A 16,940-nucleotide genomic window follows, 5' to 3' on the forward strand; every position below is an offset into this window, starting at 1 on the left:
GCAGGCTTCAGCATTCCCCTGGGGAGATTGTCTGAGTGGCAGAAGAGATTAGATTCATGCAACTTGATTGCCATGGAAACGTGAGAGTCGCGTGATGATGCGGTTTGGCAGCATTGTTGTCAGATTATTCAGTGGAGGACGTAGCCGCACTGTACTGTACACTGTGTCCGCGAGGCATCACTGAAACGTACTTCAGATGTTAAAAAAAGAGGCTTTCAGTCTCACTGGTGATGCACAGCATAGAGTGTAGCATAAGCTTTTAGAGCATGTACAGACATCACCTCAACAGAACAGTTACTCTGCTACCACTGTATTTGATTTACTGCATGGGTTTTTAAAGACACAATCTTAAAAAGTGTTTAACAGTCTGCTCAAGCATAATACTGTTTCACTGCAAGCCCATAAATCATTTTTGTCTTTTCAGTTTTCTATTGTGCTGCTTTGCGTTTTAAACTTACTAAATTTGAAATGAATATATTTTCCGGGGTTTATGCGTTTGTTAAAAGTGTTAAGTCAAAACCCTAAGAGATTCATGCTATGAGATGGCTTGTATAGAGCAAAGTGCATCTGTTACACTCGGCGGTCAAGAGTGTGGAGCTGTGGTGAGGGCTCTGGGCTCAGCTGGAAGGTAGCCGACTCCAACCCCAGCTGAAACGGAGGCTGTACCCTTCGGCAAGGTCCGTCACTCAGAATGCTTGGGTAAAAGCTTTAGCTGTGTAAATGAGTACAAATGTAAATCACGCTGGATAAAAGCATCATCCACAAATGAAGAATAGCAAGAGTCATCTGTAAAAGACAACAGCACTGTCTGCTCCATAGAGTTTAGGCATCATCTAAAGGCATTCCTGTTGGTACTCTTATTGCTGTATGATCACACTTCGGGAGCTTTTTATTGACCTGCTGCCTGGGACAAGGTTGAGTGGATATTCCTCTCGCCGTTTCTCCAGAAAGAGTAGCCAGCAAAAACCTGCAAATGGATTTGTAGTGCTGTGGAAGTGAATCAACGTAGAGTGTAATTAAAGGCTTTATTGTTGATGTGATCAGTAGTAAATTAAAGGAATTTTTACACTGACGACCACAATTATTGTGGTTACATTTAGCTGCCAACACACATTCCAGTTGATGCTGTTTATTTAAAGAGAGGAGTAAACTAATATTGGTTTACTGTGTTGAAATGGGTTTTGAATACATACAGTATGTATGATTTTGTCACAGTTTTGCTTGTTGCGGTAACTGTGTTCTAGTTCTGATCGTACAATAGGCAACAAATATCAGGAATGCAATTTGAAGACCAGAGTAATTTTTTGACAGACTGAGACAGAAACAGTTCAGAGATTAATTTACTTTTTTCAAGAGAGCATGGTCTAGTTTTATTAAAGATTTAATGACAAATTATAATTTGAACTGATCTTTTGGTCTTTTCAGCATCCCAGCCTGAGTTTGCTGTATTTAGATACAGTGTGAAGTTGGTGGTTTGCCTGAATCTGTTTTCATTGTTTAAGAAATGATGGTCCAGTTTAAAGCTTGGTTTATAGATGTGGCTTTACAGCATCCCTTGCAATTTTCTCTCTGAAAGAAGTGAGTAATGCTCACTTTGTGTGAAGAAAAACCTTCAGAGATGTCACTTCACAGAGACTGCTGCTAGAGGCATGTTCTGGGTCAAAGAGGAGTTTTGTTTTCTTCTTGTAAGAAACTATTAAATATGTCCAAAGCTGAATTGATGAGAAGTGATAAAAAGCAAGTTTTTTATTGTCTGAATGTTGTTCGTGTTAATAGCTCCCCAGATGGAAAGTGTCCAGTCATTTTGGTCACCAGGTTACAAAAAGATACTGTAGCAAGATATTGTACATGCCTAGGCTCAGGGGACATGAAGCAGTTCTCAGGCAATGGGAGCACAGGCTGGGGGTCTGAACAGTACTGAGGTCACAAAATGTTTCATAAGGGACAATTTGCTGAAGTAATGAGCTCTAAAATAGTTTTTTACTTAATATTAAAATTGTGGAATAGTGAAATAAACTCAACATACGGTATCTATGCTTGTTGCTTCCCATTAACAGAAAGAGGTGTCTTTGGAACCACTTACTGTGTAGCCCCCAAACAAGATAAAAAAATCTAAGTTTAACTACAGTTTTTCTCAGTGTTAGTTATCTGTTGCAAAAAGGGGTATATACTTGCACATTAGGGGTTAGGGGTTAGGGGTGCAAAGTGGATTTACCCTGGAGGACTGTAGCCTCCACATTCTAGGGTTCAGTCTATGTTTGCACCAGTGAGGGAGAGGACTGGGTAGTGCACCTCATGACCTGCCCAGCAGAAGAGTCTCTCTCCCCTGCTGCCTCAACTGGGTGTGAAATTGTAGATGCTGCAAAAAGAAACCCAGAGAGAACCATACCACCACAAGGCTTTGGAATGGTTGACAGTGATATAATACACGGTAAAAGGCATGTGTTTTCCTCACAGGCAGGTCTGTAAATGGAAGTCCAACTAGGGTTTTTGCAGTTCAGCACCAGATCTGCTGAAATATGTTTTGCAGCAGTATTTCTTTTCACAGGCAGTGAAAGCCCAAAGGAGGGAAAAAAGAATCTCTCCGTTGTGCTGCTGGAGTCTTGTGCATGAGGCGAGATGGTTTCAGATTACGAAGAGTTGGGGTTTTGGAGGGCTCCCTGTAAATGGAATTGATATTTGACTTTGAAGGCCTCACAGCAGTTGCCAATTAAATTGAAAAGAACCACTTTACAATTTTCACACTGCCAAGAGTCCCTGAGCATCAGCTGACGGGGCCATTACATGTCAGCTAGGATTTAAAATGCAGAAATACACCCTGATTTCTGCAGTATTTGTAATTGTTCGGAGGTTTTGCAGTAGTTGCTGTATAGATTAAATTTTTTATAGCTTTATTAACTCATCCACCTAAATGTGGTTGAAAGAGTATGTACCACTTCTGAAGTTTAAAACACCAGAAAAGCCCATTAAAACTAAAGGGGAAATTATAAGGAACTGAGAGTGCAATGCACTTTCTAAAGTTTATTTATACTTGCCTTCAGTGCAGAACACATTTGATGGTGTTTGGTATTTTGTGGATGCTCTCCAGCAGCCGATGGCAACAGTAATAGTTTACTGAGGAACTGGAACTAGTTCCTGATGGAGATCATGCATTTCTGTGACTTGGAAGGTGGCTTCATTTTGGAAATTTAACAGAAAATGAGCAGGAATGGACTACACTTTCTGCCCTTTGATTAAGTAAAGCCCGTGACTAAGTAAAGCCTAATTAAGGCTCGATTGTGTTTAGGTTGTTCTATCAAAAGCTGAAATATACTATAGATTCCTTCTTGATATCTATTTGAAAATCTCGGCGTACATAGTCTGGTAATGTGGTTGCACACATAGACAAAGCCATAAGGCATTTAACCACAGAGGGTCTGCTGTGAAAGATCAACACTTATGTTAAAGGACAGGACAGAATGTGCTTAAGCTTTGCTGCTTCCCTTATTAGCCTGCAGAGCAAGCCGGCTGTCGTGCCTTCTGCAGTCAGGGGCACTGGAGGTTACATGTATTCCAATAAGTCCAGAGACGTCACAGTGTCTTGTTCCCCAACGAGGCTTTCTAGGAATATTGCAGGATGTGGGTTATTTTGTCAGCAGTTTAATTGACCATATTCTTTCTATATTGTGTTTTCATGTCATACATATTTTGCATATTATGTTAGGGGTGCAAAGTTGTGATCCTGGAGGACTGCAGCCTAGCAATTTGGTTTTTTTTGTTATCCACAACAGCTGGAGACCTGGAGGATGAGGGTTTAATTGGTCCAACTGAGCAATTAATTAGTTCAGTTAGGTAATTAAGCACTCAGCTCAGATGGAAACAAGAAAACCCTCTGGCCATAGAGAAACGGGGATTGTGCACCCCTGGCTGTACGTCTTTTATGCTAAGATTGTGCAGTAAGTACTGTATTGTGGAACCACAGAGGTTTAATAGTCTGCAGAGAAATCTGGTAAAATGCACGTGTCTTCCCCTTACACTGTTCCTGGCTGTGGCATTTTGTTGGGGCTGGAATGACAAATGCCAAAGAAGACGAGAACGTACTCCCAAAGTTCTCTGTGGGATTCAATCAATAATTATGAGTTGATCAAGTAGTGTGTTGATCAGTTATGTTCTAATTATATATCATATTTATCAAATGTCCGTGCATGAATTTGGTAAGTCACTGCTTGATTGTTTGAGGGGGAATTCCTTTCACAGGCAGTAGTACGTTCTCATCTTATTAATGTTGTGATGTCAGATCTACTGGATGTGCATGCCCTGATTCAGGCTGTTGTGTGCTGAATTCGCTGACAGGGTAGTGCATTTTGATGACTGAGAGCTTGTGTCCTGCTCACTTTGTTGTTTTGATAGAATAGCAAATGGTAATCATAGTTGGAAGAGCTATAAGGACATAGAAGAAGGTTTACATCCATTGAGAAATTGAAGAAAATAAAGAACAAGGTTTTGATGACACCTTGTTAAAGATTTGAAATTAAAATGTACGTCTTATTTCAGAAGTTTAAGAAATACAGACATTGAGGTGCCTGAATTCTTTTAGTTTAAGGGGGCCTGCGTTTTCCACGGCTTGTCCATGAGAACACTGAATCGTATGAGTTGCTGATTTTGTTTTCTTTCATGGATATTGCGAGTTGTTCTTTTCTTTTAACACTACGCGTTCTGTGGTGTTTCGGGCTGGCCAGAACGAAGGCCCCAGATTGAGTTTTTCTCAACAATTGTTTTTCAGCAGCCAGTGTGTCACCAGGGCTGGCAGGATGAGCCTGAAATCCACACCCCAGCGCTCCTGCCTCGGCCCTGGGAGCTCCTCCGTGGTCTTGCCATGCTGAGCTTGCGGTTTTCTTTGCTCTTGTTTGGCCTGGTGTCAGGAGTCTGTGTGTACTGCGCTGTACTGTCTCTAATTTGCCGTGCAGTGTTTTGCCCAGAGTGACGTCTGGGCTGTCTTGTTGATGAAGACGCCCTTTCTTTCACGTCCTCAGACTAAACAGATCTCCCCGCTGCTGCCCCGCGCACCAGTGTCATGGCCGCCAGTCCAGCGGAGACAGGTTCGAGTGGGCCGGATTTGTTCAGCTCATCCTTTTCCTTTTCTTTTTTTTTCTTCCTTCCTCTTCTGTTTACTTTTCTTCTCCTCTCTTCCCTCCAACAAATACCATGGAATTGATGCCTCTTTTGCAAGCAAAAAGGATTTTCAAAACCAAACCAATCTTTCTATTTCAGAACAGGCAACTCAAAAGGAATAAAGTTACAATTGTATGTTTTGGCATTTGATTTCCAGTTTGAAGAAGCACCCTGAGATTCCATGAAAAAGCTCATAGTGGTAATACCACACTTAAAGCTCAATTAAGTCTATTTTAATAAGTCCTGGGAAATCGAAGTACATAAGGGGGAGATTCAATGGAGTAAACAGTGGTACAGGATAAACTGTTTGAAACGGGAAAGTAAATGCTTAATAGAAGTGCCAGGACAAAAATGTCACTCCATCTGCTAAATTATTATAAGGGATCTTTATAAAATTATAAAAAATAAAATTACTAAATGTTAACATCCGCTACCCCTCCCTAGACATTTAACAAGATTATCATTAATATATTATTGTCAAATGAATGCACAGTATTGTGAAGTTTGTTCTTTATCTATTTTGTTCCAAATCAATATATTTCTTTCCATTGAACTACCAAAAGGCTCCCACAGATGCATGCCTTAGATTTAAGAATGTAGAGACTAAAAATTATAATGACTTCAGATTAAGATTAATACAAAGATTAATGACCGCAGCTGCTACTCAGCGGTCCCTTTGGGTTAAGGGGAGTGAAAATGGGTTTGCGCCAACTGCCGCAAATGTGCAAATGAGGGTTTACTGCAATGGAAACTGCTGCCCTGTTGTTTGTAAACTGTCATGGCAAGAAGGATCTTATTTCACAGTGCTGTGAGTTAGTTATCAGCCCCTTTCCCTGCTATATACTGGATCTACAGGAACATTGGAATGTATTAGGTGTTTTTCCTGCTTCAACAATTGGGAATAAGAATGTTATAACAGAACACAGTCTGTGGTGCTTTTAATATAAGTATTTGGACCTTTATTTTCTTCAATTTACCATTTGTCTCCTGCAGCACACATCCTGACATGTTTATTGGGCAGATCAGCATTTTGCACAAAGTGAAAAGTCACTAACATTTTTACTTGGCTCTTATTTGTCAATCAAAATAATATATTTACTATAATTGAAAAGAGCTATATTCAAATGAGCATCTGTTCAGAATCCATACCCAAAGTGTTTGTGATTTAAAGAGGATATTGGTGCTTGTTTGACTTATATTAAGATCTTCCTGTAGATATTTTTCAACCCACTGTTGAAACAGGTATTGCTTTGAGCCTGACATACACAGAATAGTCCCCTTCCTGACTGCAATATCAAAATACAGTCTCCCCTCCAGAAAAAAAAAAAAAAATTTTTGAGAAGCTGTGATGCTTTATTGACATTTTTTTTAAATTTGGATGTCTGCATTTACTGATTGAACTTAAACAAGATTGCAATGTTTATTTATTCTACACTGTGTAATAATAATGCAATAAATGTACTGTAATAGTAATAAGAATAAAAAAAATACCCAATAAAATGTCTCTCTCTGAGGCTTCCAGCAGGCTGTTGGTAAATCGAATGATTTAATTCCTGTTTAAATCCTCATTTTAGTCCTAAAACACTTATAAAGGTCTTCTGTTTTTCCACCGCAGAAATGATCTGAGCTGGTTTTACTTTTTTGGTGAAGTGAATGCCTGATGTAACTGATGAGTAACAGACATAACATTTCAGTACAGCAATATGAGGACTGGCTATCAGAATCCCACCATGAGCTCAGTAAAACTGAGTAAACTGACGCACCATTTCAGTGAAAGTCCACCCATTAAAATGAATTGTGATAGCTGGAACATCTCAGGGTTGTTTTCTATGTCTTTTACCATTCTACTCGGGAAAGCAAAAAGACAATGAAGAAAGGCGGAGGCTTAGTGCTCATTTTTCAGCATGTACCCTCTGGCTGCAGTGGAATATGGAAAATGTTCCACATAGTACAACCTTCTGCACTAAAGCAGAGTAAAGGATGGAATTGTTCAAGTGTCTTAGTGCATTTCTGGTGCGTGTAATTAAGGTTTAAGACTTATTTTGGTTGAGTAGCATGCTCGGTGATTATGGCTTGTGGCAGAGTGTGTTTTTTTGAGTTTCCAGAATGTCTCCGGAGAACCCATGTGCTGGTGGCATGGGTCTTTTTCACACATTCCAGACATACTGCAGATCACTTTGTACAGTACACAGCCAAGTAACCACACGCTGTCATTGTGCTGCCTGCTTTAAAAAGCGGTAACACAGGGCACATCCTCAGTGAGTTCCCTGTGCTGCAGGATCCAAGTGAAAGTGATGACAAGTTCTTTGAACACACAAGGTTACAGTAATAGTGTTCTCAAGGACTCTACCTCCTGCTACAACATATAAAGTAGTCTACAGTGGACACTGCCCAGGACTGTACTAGAAAGGTTATATATTTGTTGGTTACAAGAAGTACTCTTTTGCTGTTGTGCAAATCACGTACACCTGACTATTTTAAAATTCTTTCTGTCATCTGCTTGCGCCTTTTGTTTCATTTCTAGTCATAAAGCATACAGAACACTAAAGCTACGCCAACCACCACTTTCAAGACAGTCAGACATTTCTGAGAAGTTTAACCAAGTTCATTTGGCAAACTTCTGCTGTTTTCTTAGTCTTGAGTGCTAAATGGATTTTATTCTTATCATGAATGAGGGAAATGTATTTACTTACTGTATCTATGAAGTGTTCACGGTTCCAAACTTTTCAAGTTATGCAGTACATCAGTTCACCCTCCAAAAGGTTTTGTGAGATTATCCAATTCATCCTTAAATACTGTACCTTGATACTGCTCCTCCTGAGTTAGCAGCCTTCTGTAGAAATAAGTGAAATAAGTATGGGAATATAGCTATAAGAAGTGGACAAAATTGTGACATACTGTCTCTCTGTGGTTCAAGTTTGGGTTCTGTGAGTTGCAAAATCATTGAAATCATTAATTAAAATAACACGTTCTATACTGTATGTTTGTGGTTTGAATGTGTTATTGTAGTGTTAAGTGTGTCCTATGTATAGTTATGAACCATAATTTTATTGGGAGTGCAGTATTGCTACATATAGTATATTTTTTTAGTTTTTTGTGGGCATTAATGTTGGCTGTAATTATGTCTACAATTTTCCTCTTTGCAAAAAAAGTTTTTTTAATTTATCTGCATATATAACGGGGGTGCACACCACTACATAGTTCCTGGGGAATCATATCTACAGCCTCTACAGCCTGTCTGTCTGTGTATCTCTTATCTCTGTCAAATCTGTCTGTGTAATCTGTTTCCAAGTGTCCCTTTCTTACATTGAAATTGACAAGAGTAACATTACAGTATTTTTCCTCTTAGTGCAGTAATGTGCCTGAATGTTAATAAATGCGTCGGGCCTTTGTTTTACAGGACTTATACTTAAAAAATGTTTTTCACCCCAATCGTAAAAATGTATAAAAAGCAGAACAAAGCTTGACAGTCCAGCAGAACTAACAGTCTCTGATGGCAAGTGGGAGATTTTCTTTTCAATTAAGCAGTGTTAGTGTTTATTTAGCATCATGAAAAGTTTGGCACTTTTCTTCACAGTTTTCCAATAACATATAAAGCACTCGTTTTTTATTCTGGCAAGTTGGATCCACTCCTGCATTATTTACTGGCCCAGTCTGTTGGCAGCAATTGGCTGCAATAGGTATGCCCTGTGGTTCTCGACTGCTTACATGCCTGTTTTCTTTGCTAAGTTGATTACCTAAAATATGTCAAAGGTGACTCTCTCTCTCTCTATAAGCACAAATTAGGAATAAAAATTTAGAAATGGAGGTAATGGGCACATGGCCTAGATATACCATTTGCCACAGTTTCTGTGAAATCAGAGGTCAGGAAGGATGCTTAATTTCAATTTAATATGGGTAAACTTGTCAGAAAATGATTACACAAATCTTGTGTTTTTCTCGTAGGCCTCTCTGAGTTCTTTTGTTTCCTCTCTGCTCTGGTTAGTTGGTAACACAATATGAAATAAGCTCTATCTAAAAGTACTTTGATTTCTAAGAATGAATAATTGCTTGAGTATACAGTGCAGACAGACAGATAAACTTAGTAATAAACCGACAGATACAGTATGTTATTTTTACTGATGACATATCCCCATTTTTTGTAAAGTAGTCACTCATTTCTGTCTCCAAGCCTAGAAATGCATATGGTCTGTTTAATGATATATGTTTTTCTTCTGTCTGGACTTGTGATGTGAGGTGTTGAATTAAAAAAAAAACTGATGTCAATATACTGTAGGCTGACACCAAGGCATGCTACAAAATATCAGTTTAATACCAATGTGTTTTGAAATGTTTATGAGCTCTTGAGGTCGTGTTATTGAGAAACATCTGCAACTGAATGGAATCAAAGATGAGCTTCCAAATCAGAATGCAGTGAAAGTCAAAATTAGGTTAACAACTGACTAAAACCTTCATTTTGAAGACTAGAAGATAGTTCAACACAGCAAAGCATGGTGATAATAATACATTAACATCGGCTATTGGCGAGGCTCAGTGTTAAACTATGGAGGGGGTCCTTTAAGTTAGAGGCTGGATATGTAGAAACGCTTATGGTCTCAGGGTTGTACAGTATCTCCCATCATTTTTGTTCTAGTGATGAATTGATCTTATCCTTCACAAAATTCTGCTTGCATTTGCCACCTTTCCCTTTACTGCCCCTGACTCTCTTACCGTTTCTCCGTGCGGAGCTCCACGTGTCTCCGTGCCTGGCTGGTCTTGTACTCTCCCTGTCTGGGGGGGGAACAGAGGGAACACGTTGAGCTTGTGTGTGTGGAGTGATGCTCTCTGCTTGGCAGCGAGCAAAACAAAGAGAAGACAGCAGCCTGTCAGAGACCCCGTCTCTCTCTCTGCCTGAAGTCATCATTTAATAAATAATTTGAAGATCGATTGGATGAAATGGAGCACCTCTTTCACTTACTCGGGCCAGCATGTAACAGAATCAATTCCATTAGGCAAGAATGGGTGAATTTCACCATCTCTCCATTAACACACTTACTGTACATGTTTTACCATTGGCAAAACTCTATTTATCTATTTAAATAATAAAGATCTATATTATTGAATGTTGTGTTGCAACTGTAGAAGCTCAGCAGCTCAATGGAAGCTGAGATTAGCTGTTTTTAGTATATGGGGAAAAATAATGAAATTAAAATGTATTCTGTCTTTGTCTTTTATCACGGCTTGTATTCAGCAATTAATCTATAAACAAATTGAAAGGACCTTAAACAGGTTTTGCCGATATTTATTTTCCAAAATGTTTTTCAGGAGGTCTGAAAAGACTGAAAGTTTGTTTCTAAACATTAACCTGATTGTAGCCACTTTCAAGTGTACATGGTTAAAAATATAAAGGTTGTAACGTTTTGCGCCTTCACATGTGCAGTATTCTTTGTAGTGAATGTTTTCTTAAAAGGGTGCTAAATGTTGCTCTCTATATATAATCTATATATGAATGAAATGTTTGCTAATAACAGCTTATGGTTGGAACCAGGCCTACAATTGAGCCATGAAAGAATAATGTGGTAGTGGAACAGTTTGAGCAGTACAGTTCAATATGTCAGGTGATGTGCTTCACTGCAGCTCACTCTTGGCTCAGCAATAGATTCAGCCCTAAACAGAGCGCCCAGGACCACTGGTGTGTCTCTCTCCGACTGGAGAATGACTGCTGGAGGATTTGAGCCAGAGGCTCCAGATGGGCTTCACCTCCCTCATGAAAACAGCTAGCAGAGCGTCTCGAATACTGAAACCTCAGCACATCTCCTGCCACACCGGCTTTTTCCCTGGATTGTGTTGGAAAACCTGGCTTCTCACTTGCAGGAAGGGGTCTTTCCTGAGTGAGGAAGACTGTTTTGGTGCCCAGTATTGCTGGAAGCAAGATCACCACATTGTCTTCAAAGAGCTTTTTGTCTAACTGTCCTGTAGCTTTGCAAAGTTTTAGTGGAGAATCCTAAAATGATACAGGGATCCGTTCAGTACATCTGAACAATGGAAGAGTTAAATCCTGCTTTGTCATTAAAGTAGTCTGTCAAAATTTTGAGAACCTTAATCTATGACTTTGTGTGTAACCTTAATGTATTGAGTACTTTGTAAGCATTTAAAAAAATGTTCATTTGCATATCAGTGTTATGCCGATATTTGTTTTTTTTCAACTATTTTTAAAAAGACAGTAAAAACAATTGCTTAGAAATAGCAAATTGTGTAGGGATTTCTTAATTTGCTACTGAGCTGTAGATTCCAGTGGCTCAAAGCTGCAAATAACATTTTAGAAGCAAGATCTAAATGCAGAAAATGTGTATTGTCTGAAATAAAATTGACGTTATTCCACTGAAGACAACTTTAGTTTTCACGTTAGTGACACTGTTCATTTGGCTTTCAATCTACAGTAAGATGCATGTGCAATAATTTTGTTGCTCTAAATAATGACCATCACAATGAAACAATAGAAGTTTTGTTAGGCTTCACAGTCTGCTACTTATGTTAAATGCACTGTTAGCATCCTTTAAGAACACAGGTCTTTATTCTGTCATTGGCAGATTAATGTAAAATTGGCGAGTTTAATGTAGTGATTATTTTACCAAGTGTGGTTACCTGATGACAATGATTCTCTCCCTTCTGGCCCCTTCATGTTGCATTTGAAACTTCAAATTAAGATCCGTATTTCAGCTGAGGACCAGTGACCACACTCCGTGAGGAATGTTTGGAAAGAGCAATTCCCTTAGTCCAAGGGTCCTGTCATAATGAGTATCTTGGGTGAAGGAATGGGAGAATTGCCCTGGAGTTTTGTGTGGGTTGTGGATGAATTGCAAATTCATAGAAACTCAAACCTACCCATGAATTATGGGTTGGAAGTTTATACTATAGGAATTCCTATGGATAGCTTGCCAAGCATATTTTTGCATTCACAATCTTACCTACAGTGTTTCTTTTATAAAAGTGAAAGCACTGCTTATTGTTAATGGGATACACTTCTTTTAAGCTTTTCAGCTTATATTTGATTTTTTCTGTTTAGTGCCATTGCCTGTTTTGAACAGCATTGTGACATCTCTGTTTTTTAACCCAGTCAACACAGAACAAAGAGAAGGCTATTTACGATTATTACAGTATTCAGCAAGAATTCTTGCATTTCTAACTGAAGCAGTTGTGGAATCTCACAAGCTAATTGTTTTTGGAGAATTTATTTGGTAAAAAAAAACCTTAGCAGGGTAACATCATAAATTCTTTATGATTCCAATGAGGTAAAATTTTGGCCGAAAATGAGCTGCATATTTGGATTGGTGCACAGCAGATCAAGAAGAGGTGTAAAACACATGAGATACAGGACAATCAGCAGGTGTTCTCTGATACCTGTCCAGAAGTACTGTTTTCCCTTGGACAGATTGTATAACAGTCAGGAGTGTGCTCACTACATTATTGCAATCTGGTTTCCCTATACTCTCTGATCTTTATTGCATTTGGAAAAAAGAAGAACAGTAACTGAGCTAATTGTTCGGTGGGTTTCACCTTAAACAGCAAATGCAGCACTAGCTATGTTTCTCTTCTTAAGACCAGTTCTCTGTTCTCAGCATGATTAGTGCTGGCGAATTCCTAAGCGCTTTGGTCTAGTCTGCAGGATAGCACCACATAGGGCCTTAGGAGCCTTCCCATTTTTCTGTGGTAGGAACCAGCACGTGCTCTGCTCAGGTACTTAAACTCCTTGGTTGTTTCCACAATGCACGTTATGTTCCAAGTCTGGTCTGGGTCACTTGTCTTTCTTTGCTCAGAAAAATCCTGCATGCAGAAGATTTTTCAGTGACAAAAAAGGCACATATATCCGGTGGACAAAGAAGCACTGTAACTAGCAAGTGTTAAACCTGCATGACTGTGCCAAGTGGGACTGTGTGAACCAGTGTGAGTGAGGGAAGAACTGGACTTAAAGAAGATAAGGAAGCCAAACTGAGGGAACGGGGAAAGCCACTGAAATTCAGCCAGCAATTTAATTTGTAAAATGTGGCGTGTTCATTGATCTTTAGAACTTTGTTGACAGCTTGGGCGTTCATTGGCTAACTTTTTGACTTGCCATACATACAGTTCATGGGATATTTTTTTCATTCAAAAAACTGGTAGTCTCAGGTTATGAAATTAGCAAGTGGCAATGGTGACAGCAGGTTGCCTGGTTTTGTGAAAGTGGAAAAGTTTATCTCCAGTGAAATCAAAGTCCTGTGGGCACGTGAGGGAACTATGGAGATTTGCGTTTAGGATTGAAATCAGGAACCACTTCTTTATTCAAAGGCTTGCTCAGGTCTGGAACAAGCTGCACAGCCTTGTTGCCAAAGACAGCTTGTTTATTCCCAGGGGTCCTCCAAGAAACAGCAATATGAGGTTCTTGGATCAATAAGCTACTAGCAATCAAATGCGCAAGACAGGCCAAAGGGCCTCCTCCGATTTACAACCTTTCTTATATAGGTGTGTTCTTAATTACATGGTTGTTCAAGAATAAAATAAAAAATACTCTTGCAGGAACACTGAGAGCATCTGTGCAAGGGAGAGACAAGTAAGCCTTTTTTGTTTTGGAGAACACAAACACAAACTCCTTCTTGGCACCAAATACTGAAAATAGTCTGAAAAATAAATAAATTATGGCACACTGCAAATTTATATTTAAATCTATCTGGAACATTTCCAGAAGGCTACTGAAACCCCTGCACAGTAGTGTAATTATATATGACAACACTTAACCACACCATTTCTCATTCCAACAACAGTGTCTGTTTTTCACCAAGATTACCTAAGGGAAAAGGGGGTTGCAAGTTAGGAAACAACCAAAAACACTCTTTTGCCATTAAAAGATTGGACACTGGGAAAAAGTAAACAAAGTAAGACTGAAAATCACTTGCAAAATAATGTACTGTGAGACAGGAAGGCTACAACGCTGGGGTTGTATGAAATGTGCCCCATGAATTTCAGTATGTACTGTATAAGATAAAGTTCACCATGCATGCTAGATTTGATCTCAGACCTTTTTATTTTTCTAGTCTTAGTCCAATGAGTTTCTGTGAGTGTGCACGTATGCTATATTGTACCGTATATACCTGTATACTGTATGTAGGATTTCATATGAGGACAAATGGCACATTCGAAGAATTATCTTATAAAAGCTGCTCAGTTTTACAGTGATAACTGTAACACACGCAGAAAGAGCCATGGTGTTTGTGTGTGCTCTGTGACAGACTGGCATCCCATCCGGGGTGTATCCTGACTTGTGCCCATTGCTTGCCAAGATAGGCTCTGGCTCCCCTGCCACCCTGAATTGGATGAAATGGTAAAAAGTGGATGGCTGGATGGTACTCTACGTCTTACACAGGATGAATGACTTACATACTGTAGATCCTCAACTTTAGAAATGGGAACACTCAACTCAGGAGCAGGCTTCTCTGGTCTTGAGCAACTTGAGTTGAGCAAATGTGTACAAGTATCATTAAGTGTATGTACCTGCTTGTACCAGAGCAGATGGGAGTAAAATAAGTTGCAGCACATCAAGGCTCCAAAAATAGTGAAGGAATCTGCCAAGAACTTACAGATGTCTTGCAAGTTAATCAGTAAGTTCTCCTTAGTAACAAAGGCCTGACTGGTATATGATTACAGAACATGTGGCCTGTTAGCAATATAAGTAAGTTTATTTTTACTAGCTTGGATTTACTTAGGCATTTTCTGCCAGGGCATTGTGATTTGATTATTTCATCATAAAATTTTATTACCTTCATAATAAAAATAGAATTCTCAAAACGACAATATGTGGCACGCTGTACATTAAGAGCTATAGTCCACACATTGGCAGTTTGAGTGTGAAATTTATCATGAGTTGACTGTGACATTATCTCTAACAACACATAGCCTGCCAGGTGTCACCAGATTTGGGCTGGGCTGGTACTTGAGCAAAACCAGGGCTTCTTGAGTTGCTTCTCAGCGTCTATCCCTGTGACTTGCTGTGTGCTAATGAACCTGCAGCGCTACTGTACAGTACTGTATAGTAGTAGGCTCTACTGTGGAGCCTTCTTCACACCTGAAGACAGGTATTGTATTAACAAGATGGTTACGTCTGGGTAGATAATGTTTGCAAGTTGCTTTATGTAAGTTTATGCTAAAACAAAACTCAGAATTAAGCACAGAATCCCAAACTCAAGGTGGCTCCTTCATCCCAGATGGTTGGAATTAATAATAAACTGTGAAAGTAGAAAATTCACCAGACCTAGATAAGCATTGAAACCTCTGTACTGATTATTGTGATGGCTGTCATTATGCTGCAGCTCTGGTTTTGGCTTGGGCAAGAGTAACAGATTAAGTCCCATCTCTTACATTCACTTTTTTTCCACTCTAGTATCAAAAGCTACTGTATAACACGCATAGAAGTGAATGTGTTGGCAAGTTAAGGTGAGTTCTTCATTTTGATTATAATTTTTTTTCTTTTTTCCTCTTAGCATGTTGAATCTTTTGTTTTTGCCCTCCCTGTTGCTGGGCTGCCGGCATGAAACCCCAGCCCTGTAGTGTGGAGGGGTCGGGGGGCCAACGAGAGAGGGGATGCTGGACGAGGGACTGGCTGTCAGCCAGTTGCACTGCGCTGAGCAGGGGAGCAGTGTTGGGGCAGAGCTAATGTGGTTCTCTACCCACTGTGCAGTTCTTCCATGGAGGGCTATTGAGCCAGCGTGCTGACGAAAAAGAGCCACACAGAAGCAATGCAGCATTTTTAAGAAGGCCTTGGCAAATATGGGTTATCAAGGCGTTTGCACCTTTCTTTTCCCTTATTACTAATCGGTGGGGCCATGCACAGATGTGCCCTGCTGAGAATACTGTAAGAGCAGCTCTTATCAGATCGGATTGCCTGGCACACTCTGCACCTATTATAAAATCCAACACAGTCATTACAGGTATTAGTTTTTCAGTCAGCATTTTATTTGTTGTTATTCATTTATTGTACCTTCATCTCAAGGAAAAATGAGATTTCGCCAAAGCGTTCTTACATTTGGAATCAGTGCTTGCTGCTTTTTACTTGTTTTTTGTTTAGTCGGCGCAGATTTCATAACACGATCGACAGTCACTTTCTGTGACAAGTGCAATACAGTATAGCCTCAGCCACTGACTCTCATAAGACATCCTTTGCACATCTCATTGCTTTCCAGATCCGTTGAAGAAATATCCCAAAACGGTGGTACAAATATATTTTCTCTCCGCTTTGTGAATCCTCTGTTTTTCACCTTTGCATGTGACTGCTATTTTTGGCCACTGAAGTAATCCTACCTTTCACGGCCACCTCATATGAGCCAGAGGCTGAAGTGTCTCTAGAGTTAAGAACAAGGTTGTGTATAGCTCTGAGCTTTCCTGCTAGTAATTCATTAACATAGTCCTCCGATTTATTTGTCAGGATCCTTGAAGCTAACAGAAAGGCTCATAAGCAATGCCATTTCAAGTTCTGTAGTACAGGCAGGCCTAAAAAGAGAATCTTGCACTGGAGTAGGTTCGTATCTAAATATTTAAATAAAATTTAATATTTTTTTATTTAAATATTGTCATGTGAAAAGATGGAAGGAAGTGTAGTATGGACATGCATGGGTGTTATATAAGGCCAGAATTGAGGCCCTGCTTTTGTGTGGTACTACAGTATACTGACATTTATGAGAAGATGCAACATTTAAAATTACAACTGGAGTGCTTTTTATGTACATATTGGATGCACATATTACCTAATATAATCATAATTCCTTGCATTTTTATAGTGCTTT

The 16,940-nt window shown here is 39.4% G+C and overlaps 1 protein-coding gene across 4 annotated transcripts in view; it reads left to right on the forward strand.

Moving 5' to 3' along the window:
• Positions 1-16,940, forward strand: part of hivep3b (HIVEP zinc finger 3b) — a 114,465-nt gene that overhangs the window by 12,615 nt on the left and 84,910 nt on the right. The window lies entirely within an intron of this gene.

Source organism: Lepisosteus platostomus, chromosome 13, assembly GCF_059453375.1.
Source record: "Lepisosteus platostomus isolate fLepPlt1 chromosome 13, fLepPlt1.hap1, whole genome shotgun sequence".
NCBI classification, from domain to species: Eukaryota; Metazoa; Chordata; class Actinopteri; order Semionotiformes; family Lepisosteidae; genus Lepisosteus; species Lepisosteus platostomus.